The following is a 9264-nucleotide window of genomic DNA, read 5'->3' as shown; positions in this document are numbered from 1 at the left end:
TGAGCCTGTTTCTGTTTCACGGATAAGTTCATTTGTGTCATATTTTAGATTCGACATGTAAGTGATATCATATGGGATTTATCTTTCTCTTTCTGACTCACTTCACTTAGTAGGATCGTTGCTAGTTGCCTCCATGTTGCTGCAAATGGCATATTTTGTTCTTTTTTATGGCTGAGAGAAGGCAATGGCACCCCACTCCAGTACTCTTGCCTGGAAAATCCCATGGACGGAGGAGCCTGGAAGGCTGCAGTCTATGGGGTCACTGAGGGTCGGACACGACTGAGCGACTTCCCTTCACTTTTCACTTTCATGCATTGGAGAAGGAAATGGCAACCCACTCCAGTGTTCTTGCCTGGAGAATCCCAGGGACGGGGGAGCCTGGTGGGCTGCCGTCTATGGGGTCACACAGAGTCGGACACGACTGAGTGACTTAGTAGTAGTAGTAGTAGTATTCCATTGTATTACATACGTACCTCATCTTCTTAATACATTCATCTGTCAACATTTACGTTGTTTCCATGTCTTGGCTATTGTAAATAGTTACATAGTAGCATTTTTAACCATTCAAAGTGTTTTCTACATATAACCCTCTGAGGCAGGCAGGGGAGGTATTATAGCCCCATTTTAGAAATGTGATTGAGTCCCCTGCAGCTTAATGACTTGGGCAAACTGTGCTGGGACCTACTAGCCTGGGGTTAGTACTGGTGCTCAGATTTTCTAGCCTTATTTCACAGCACACTTGGTGTTATAAGACCCAAGACACAGAGAAAGCTTATTAAAGTGTTCCTTAGAAATAGTGTTCAGGAAATAGTGCTCCTAGCTGAAATCAGCACCTTCAGAGTACCTCCACGTGCTGTTGAGGGTGCTGTGCATTTGCTTCTAAAAGATGAAAGCCAAGACGGAGCCCTGGGCACCGAGGAGCAACAGGAATCTTCAAAACAACAACAAAAAATCTCATTCCTCTTTTGTTCGTCCCCTTCAATTTTCTGACCTTTTCCCTCCACTCCCTCTTTCTTGTAAAGACTCAAACTCTGAAATAATTATATGAAATTAAATCGGTAAAAACCAGGCTTGTTTCCTTGAGATTGATGTGTTAACATTCGGGGCACTTTTCTCAGGACTCAGGGAGACTATTATTTCTGAGCTTGGCTGCAGGAATCTTCCTCTTTCCCTGGGCAGGGTAGAATCTCCACCCACCCCCACCCCCTCAAAACGGTGTTTCTTCATTCCATGACCCTTCTCTCCATGACGCATCCTGACTGGGAGCAGAATGAGTGTAGAGTGTTTTTAGGTGCCCAAGGTATCGCTTACACTAGTCAGAACTACCTACTGTGGAGAGAGAGACTGAATTCTAATGGAGGGTTTCTTTGCACCATGTTGGATGTTAAGGTTTGATTCTTCAGGATGGCAAGCCCCAGACTCTGGGAGTCTAGAGGAGGTGAGGAAAATACCAGCTCTATATCGAGAGATAAGCAAGCGAGTTGGTTGTTAGCCAAAATAAATTTTTTCATGCAAAATGTATCACTCTGTAAAAAAGTAGTAACAGGGTTTCCCTGGTGGTCCAGTGGCTAGGACTGTGGGCTCCCAGTGCAGGGGGCCAGGGTTCGATCCCTGGTCAAGAAACTAGAATTCATGTGCTGCAATAAAATTCAAAGATCCTGCAGGTAGCAGCCAAATAAAGTATAAAAACAAAAAAGTAATAACAGTTAAAAAAAAAAAAAAAGAACAACCCTCCCCATCACTGTGTGAAATAAAATTAACAAAAGATGGAAAGATCCCTGTGCTTCTTTGCATTGAAAAATGCCTTGGGTGCTCAGTGCTGAATCTCCAAGTTCCTGAGGCCGCCCTGGAGGAGGGGGTCAGGTTTAGGAGGTGCCAGCCTGCCGTGACACATCGTTCCTAATGATGACGCCTTTGTAAACTCCTTCCCTTTCTCTTCACAGGACTTGTAAAAGGCACCCGCAAGCCTCTGCCTTCCTGTGCCTCCCTTCCCTGAAGTACAAATCTTCTTCTTGCAGGAAGTGCAGAGCAAAGTTCAAAGCTTTCTCCATCAAAAGAAAGTGTGCCTGATCTAGTGTAACATGATTACGTGACAATTAGCCACCCCCCAAAAAAAGCCAGGATTGTGCTGGCTCCTTGCAATCTTCACATTTCTAAGAGCTATTTATCACTTCCCTGTTCAGGATAAAGATGCACTCCCCCAAACTGAACACCACTTAGGGTCTAACCCCTGGAGGAGGGCATGGCAACACACTCCAGTATTCTTGCCTGTAGAATCTCCATGGCCGGAGAGCCTGGAGGTGCATGGGGTGGCAAAGAGTCCCACAGGACTGAACAACTTAGCAAGCATGCAGCCAGGGTCAAAGCAACTGGTAGTTTTGGGCTGTCTGGGGATAGAGAGTTATAAAGAGGTGGTGATGAGATGTCCCCACCAGATTCAGAGGCAAAGAGATGAGCTTATAGGAGAGAGGACAAAGAAAAAAGAAAAGCAAGGATCTGCAGACGCCTGGGCAGGCTCTGAGCTCTGGCGATTTTCTGTGTGACTGCGAGGTTTCTTTCCTTGCTATAAAACAAGCCCAGTTCAACCGACGTTAAAAGAGGGTTAAAAGGGGCCATAAATCTTTCTGGGCAATGAAGATCCACGGAAAACTCAGCCTGATGTCTTTTACATCTGTTTCAGGTTCTCAGCCTCATCGGACTCAACTGCCTTTTCTCCAGAGATAACTCACGAGCCCCATTCAACCCGCTGAGTGGCGGATATAGGGTGTCACACCCCTCGGAGCCCCGAGGATGAGGGGTGAGCGTCCGGGCAACCGCCAAGCTCCTGAGGCTGGCCCACTGACACCGTGTAAGTCTACACCCTGGGGCGGTGGAGGGGAGGCGTCCGGACTGACAGCGTCAATGGGCAGCGCACACACAGCCGGGAGAGGGGAGCCTGGGCGGGTGGGAGCGCGCTGGCTGAGGTTGGTCACACGGAGATTGAGTTTCAGCTGAATTAGATCAGAGCTGTGGGAAACAGCACCTCCTTCACACACACAGCCGGTCTCCTCGGAAGATGTGGGAGGGCGGCTGGGGAGACGGAGGCAGGCAGCTGCGCTGCGATCCCAAGTACAGCCCGCAGCAGCCCTCAGGGACCTTAATTACTGTATCCCTCTCTCCAGCGCAGGAAGGCGGGGGGCTTTAGGCTGAGAGGCTCCGGGGTATCAGGGAGAGATGGGGCAGTCAGCGCTGAGAACACAGCCTGGTGTAGGAGTGAGTCTGTGTGTGTCTTTGAAGGACGACGGCGTGATGATGGAAGTATGGGAATGGCGTGGTACTCTTAGGTCCACAGCTGCACGAGGCAAACTGCAGAAGGGATTTCGGTGCCTTTAACCCTGTATCTTTAGGGTTTTGATGTTTTATAGCATTTCACTAACATGCAACCTGAGCTTTCATGAATACCATAGCTGTGTTCGCTGTTACCCACTGGTCCTCTGATCTCCTGTCTCTGCTTAATAGCCTAACACCATTTCAGTGACCCAGAATACCAGCTTTTTTAGGGGAGGCGTTGAAGAAGTGGAAGATGGAGGGGAAGTTTTCAAATTAAAACGGGGGCACTTGCAGTTCGATTAAAAAGGGCAAGAAGTCAGCGGCTTTGAAACCCGCCCCCTCTGGATGATTGGGAAAAGCCGCTCTAGGAGACATTGGAAACACGCTTGTTCTAAACTAGCACCAGAGTGGCTTTCTCAAGGGCAAGGAGCGCCTGGCATTTGGTCCAGGACGTTTGAATCAGAGAGCCTTCAAATGATCCTTTTTTCTTTTCCTGTCACTCAACAAGAGGCTGGAGGCAAAAAATTCGTCCAGGAACTTCCCCTGAACCAAGCAGAAAACAACAGGAGGCTGTCCAGAGCTCCCTAAACTTTTTGGTTTGCATGTCAATTTCAAGCTCACTGCTGCTGGTGAGAAAATGACCTCGAACCATTGCTCACTGAAGATGCCATGTTTGTTACCATGCTGGGTGCTGTGCTTAGTCGCTCAGTCGTGTCTGACTCTTTGCGACCCGCAGGGTGCCCCCCCCCTCCCCCACATAATGCTCTTTTTCTTAGATGGAGAATTTTCTGGAGTTTAAATGTGGGACTGAGGGATGTGTGAGGGATGTGTGGGACTGAGGAAACCAACCAGGCTGCTCCCAGTGGATGGCTTGTCACCCCCTCAGTAAAGAGACACCCAGGGCAGAGACAGTCTGCTGTTCAGGATCTGACTCAACATTTGAATTCTTAGGCAGTTGCTGCTTTCCTGGATTTCTTGAGATTCACAAAATGAGACGATTCAAACCCTAGCAAGAACTCAGGTGTTGTTTTGAATTCTCCTAGCTTAGGTGGATTCCCCAAAAGGGCATAGGGAAAGTTTGCTGGGAGTCCGTGAGTCATCCATGATTAAAAATGTGTATGTAAAAATGCTATATGACTTCCTCTGTCCCCGGGAAGAGAGTTCTTACATCTTCAACAGATTTTCAGGAGCCCAAGACTCTCTCTGATTTAAGAACTACTGGTTTTATTTTTTACATTTTATTTATTTATTTTTGGTTATGCTGGGCCTTCATTGCTGCATGTGGTCTTTCTCTAGTAGCAGACAGCAGGGACTAGTCTCTAGGTGCGGTGCCTGGGCTGCTCATTGCAATGGCTTCACTTGTTGCAGAGCACAGGCTCTATGCACATGGGCTTCAGCAGTTGTGGCACACAGGTTCATTAGTTGCGGTGCATGGTCTTGGCTCCTCTGCAGCATGGGCAGTCTTCCTGGATCAAGGGTCAAACTCGTGTCCCCTGAGTTGGCAGACAGATTCTTATCTACCGCAACACCAGGGAGGTCTAGAACTACTGTTTTATATTGAAGATTTTCCAAAGGCAGTGTCAGTTGGTTGGAGGAGGACATTGGCCTCCCTCAGTCATAGGTTCTACAAAGTGAAATATATCATGCCACAGTGGAGGCTGACTGTTTGCTTCATGTAACTCAAGGAAAACAGTAACTGAGGGTGCACAAAAGCAGGGTGTCCACAGAGTCACTGCTGACGTGAGTACACTGAGCGTGGGGTATGCCTATCCCTGGGATGGATCCAGGCATTTGACGCCCTGATCCCAGAAATTGTGGCAGTGTTCTGGCAGGATTATATTATTGAAGAGAGAAAACATAAATGAGAACCTTAAAGAGCTTACAGTCTAGTCCAAACTTGCTAAACCTCTTAGAAAAGGAAGTTAGATAAATACAGAGTGAGATTGGATCCATCCCATGGAAAGAATGTGCCCTGGCCTGCGGTGGTACAAACCTCTTTCTGCCAAAGCAGGGAAGGGTTCCTGGGGGAAGAGGTGGTTGTCATAAAATGTCTTGAAAAATGACAAAGATACCAGAATTACCACAGTCCTCTGGAGTTCCAAATTTGATGTTTAGCTGAAAATTGTAGACATGTTTTGCCTTAAGACAATCCAAGTTTAGGGACTTTCCTAGTGGTGCAGTGGATAAGAATCTGCCTACCAATGCAGGGGACATGGGTTCAATCTCTAGTCTGGGAAGATCCCACATGCTGCGGAGCAAATAAGCCCGTGTAACGCAACTACTGAAGCCCGTGCATGCAACGATAGTAACCGGCACAGTGAGAAGCCTTTGCACTGCAATGGAGAGTAGCCCCACTCAGTGCGAGGAGAGAAAGCCCACATGTAGCAACGAAAACCCAATGCAACCAAAAATAAATACATTTTAAAACAGGAAAATCCAATTTGTATAAATAAACTGATTTCCAGAAGCAGACAAATTGGGGATGGTGATAATTTACATCAAATAATAGCTATTCTTGATGCCAGATTCCTATGAATGAAATTTTACATATTGTATTTCAAGTAACCTTATGACAACTCCGTGGAGAGGTGCTTGTTTTCCCATTTATCAGATAAGGCTTAGGAAGCTTAAAAAACTTCTTTGCTGTTACTTCTCAACTGAGTGGCAGAGAGACCAAGGCTGAAAGCTAGATAAGGCCATCTCCAAAGGCCATTCATTCCCTTATAGTCTCCACTGGGTAGCTCCTCAGTCCAGTGGAATCTGTTGCTTTGCTCAAAATGTCAAGACTCCAAATTCATCTTATAGATGACTTGATTTTCAAACATCAAGAAAAAAAGAAATGGCTACTAACCCAGTGTCTGCCATCTCCCTGGTACTATGCCAGGAGACACAAGTCTCTCATTTTGTAAAAAATGAAATTTGACAAAAAATTTAATTTATGTGGAATATTTTCAAAATACATTTATCAAAGTCAGTTCTACACAGGCAAATTGTCTCTCACTAAAAAAAAAAAATCACAAACTGGTCAAAACTTTCCCAGGGCAGAGGGTGGATGGCACATCCTATGCCTAGTAGAGTATCTGCCATAGCTCAGTAAGTAATTACTGAATAAATAAGCAAGTATTTAATACATGGATGAACTATTTTGAGAACAGTGATTAAGAAGTCTTATTCCTTAAAATGGAAGCAGGAGGGCTTCCCTGGGGGTCCAGTGGTTAAGAATCTGCCTGCCAATGCAGAGGACGTGGGTTCGATCACTGGTCCAGGAAGATTCCACAAGCCTATGCACCACAACTAACGAGCCCATATGCCCTAGAGCCCTTGCTCAGCAATGAGAAGCCACTGCAATGAGAAGCCCGTGGACCACAACTAGAGAGTAACCCCTGCTCGCAGCAAACTAGAGGAAGCCCAAGCACAGCCGTAAATAAATAAATAAAAATTTAAAAAATAGAAGTAGGACATGGGCACTGGCCACAAAGATATAGGCATAGCTCGTTATACACCAAAAGTGAACTTGTTTGCAGAAAACTAAGAATAGTGAGAGAGAAAATAAGCTGTGGAGAGCTCAATTTTGCAACTTGAAAAACTATACTTTGCTTTTCTATTGTTTGTTTCTATTCAGATTGAGGAAACGAAAAGCTCTTGCTAGTTGAAACTTCTACCCTGATAAAAAATAATACCCTTTTCAGAGATCTCAACGAACAAGTCTTGTGATTTGTTTTCATTACAGCACTGGAATCTGTATGATTTCAAGCATAATCTCTACCTTCTCCCCTCTCTCAGCATGTATGTGTGTGTTTGATAAATATTGATGTGTCAGGGATCTTTGGTACTGGGGAATTAACTTTTAATTTTTTGCTTGGGAGTGCAAATAGTTAATAAAAATATAATGCCGTTGGTGAACCAGAGCTTGAAAAAATGAACCACTTTGAGGCCAGCAATCATGGGCTTGAATTGCAGCTTAAGAAAGGTCATTTCTGTTGAAAAGTATCCGGAAGCAAGTGCTACCAAGGGGAACTATGCCCTTTCCAGACTTGAATATACGCTTAAAGCTGTGGATAACCATCCCTCTTGCGAAATGCAGGGATTCAAGCACTTAGAGCGTTGATGTAGATGCTATCTTAAGACTGTTTGCAGGTCTCTGGTGTGGTCAGAGTTCGTGAAAGGTAAAGTGGTATGAAAAGTTAGCTGCCTTTACACGGAAAGTCCCAGGCAAGATAAACCCAAGGAGGAACACACCGAGACACATAGTAATCAAACTGACAAAAATTAAAGACAAAGATAAATATTAAAAGCAACGAGAGAAAAATGACAAATAACCTACGAGGGAACTCCCATCAGGCTATCAGCTGATTTCTCAACAGAAACTCTCCAAGCCAGAAGGGGATGGCATGATTATATTTAAAGTGATGAAAGGAAAGAACCTACAACCAAGAATACTTTACCCAGCATGACTCTCATTGGGATTTGATGGAGAAAGCAAAAGCTTTCCAGAGAAGCAAAAGTTAAAAGAATTGAGCACCACCAAACCAGCTTTACAACAAATGCTAAAGGAACTTCTCTAGGCAGGAAATGCAAGAGAAGGAAAAGACCTGTAGAAAACAAGCCCCAAACAGTTAAGAAAATGGTAATAGGATCATACATATCAATAATTACCATAAATGTAAATAGATTTAATGCATCATCCAAAAGACATAGACTGACTGGGTGGATGAAAACATGTGCATGAATGCACTTCCACTTATTACATCACTCTGCTGGACCCCCTAAATTTTATGTAATTATTTTGTATTTTTAGGTTAATCATGTGCCCATTATGGCTTGCAATTGTAATTATCTTTTTTTTTTTTTGGTCTGGCTATTTGATTGTGAAAACTGATACACATCTTTTACTATTGTGATTATGTAACTATTATTCACTTAATACCACTGTGTCATGATGGGTCAACAGAAAAATAATAGAACTGTGTATCACCAAAACTATGATTTAATAGAAAAACCTGTAATCACTTTTTAAAATCCAGATGCACATAAAAATTATCTTGAAACTTTTTGAAAAGTACAAATGCCCAGGTATTGCTTTTTCTCTCCAGAGTTCCAGATATATTTCTAATGAGTAGTCATGTTTAAAAACAACTGGATTATATGATGATCTTTTACTTTAATCTAATTTGTTTCACTTTTTCTATTTCATATTCAGTGCTCCCATTGCATTTAGTTTCAGTTCAGTTCAGTTCAGTCACTCAGTTGTGTCCAACTCTTTGTGACCCCATGAACCACAGCATGCCAGGCCTCCCTGTCTGTCACCAACTCCCGGAGTTTACCCAAACACATGTCCACTGAGTCAGTCATGCCATCCAACCATCTCATCCTCTGTCATCCCCTTCTCCTCCTGTCTTCAATCTTTCCCAGCATCAGGGTCTTTTCAAATGAGTTAGTTCTTTGCATCAGGTGGCCAAAGTATTGGAGCTTCAGCTTCAGCATCAGTCCTTCCAATGAATATTCAGGACTGATTTCCTTCAGGATGGACTGGTTGGATCTCCTTGCAGTCCAAGGGACTCTCAAGAGTCTTCTCCAACACCACAGTTCAAAAGCATCAATTCTTCGGTGCTCAGCTTTCTTTATAGTCCAACTCTCACATCCACACATGACCACTGGAAAAACCATAGGTTTGGCTAGATGGACCTTTGTTGGCAAAGTAATGTCTCTGCTTTTTAATATGCTGTCTAGGTTGGTCATAACTTTTCTTCCATTTAGTTATGTTTCTTCATTTAGTTTATGTTTTCTAATTTCTCCATCTCTTCTTTTTTCTTTTTTTGATATTCTTTCTCAAGCCTTTATCAAGCATAGTAGAAAAGCTTTTGTATACATACATATAAATAATATGTATAATATATATATATTTTAGAAGTCTTATGAATCTTTAACTAAAAAGTTTATGACATTTTGATTCCA

The sequence above is a fragment of the Bison bison genome, unplaced genomic scaffold (assembly GCF_000754665.1).
Source record: "Bison bison bison isolate TAMUID 2011002044 unplaced genomic scaffold, Bison_UMD1.0 scf7180017864491, whole genome shotgun sequence".
Classification (NCBI taxonomy): Eukaryota; Metazoa; Chordata; class Mammalia; order Artiodactyla; family Bovidae; genus Bison; species Bison bison.
Note: the sequence above shows the minus strand (reverse complement) of the source record.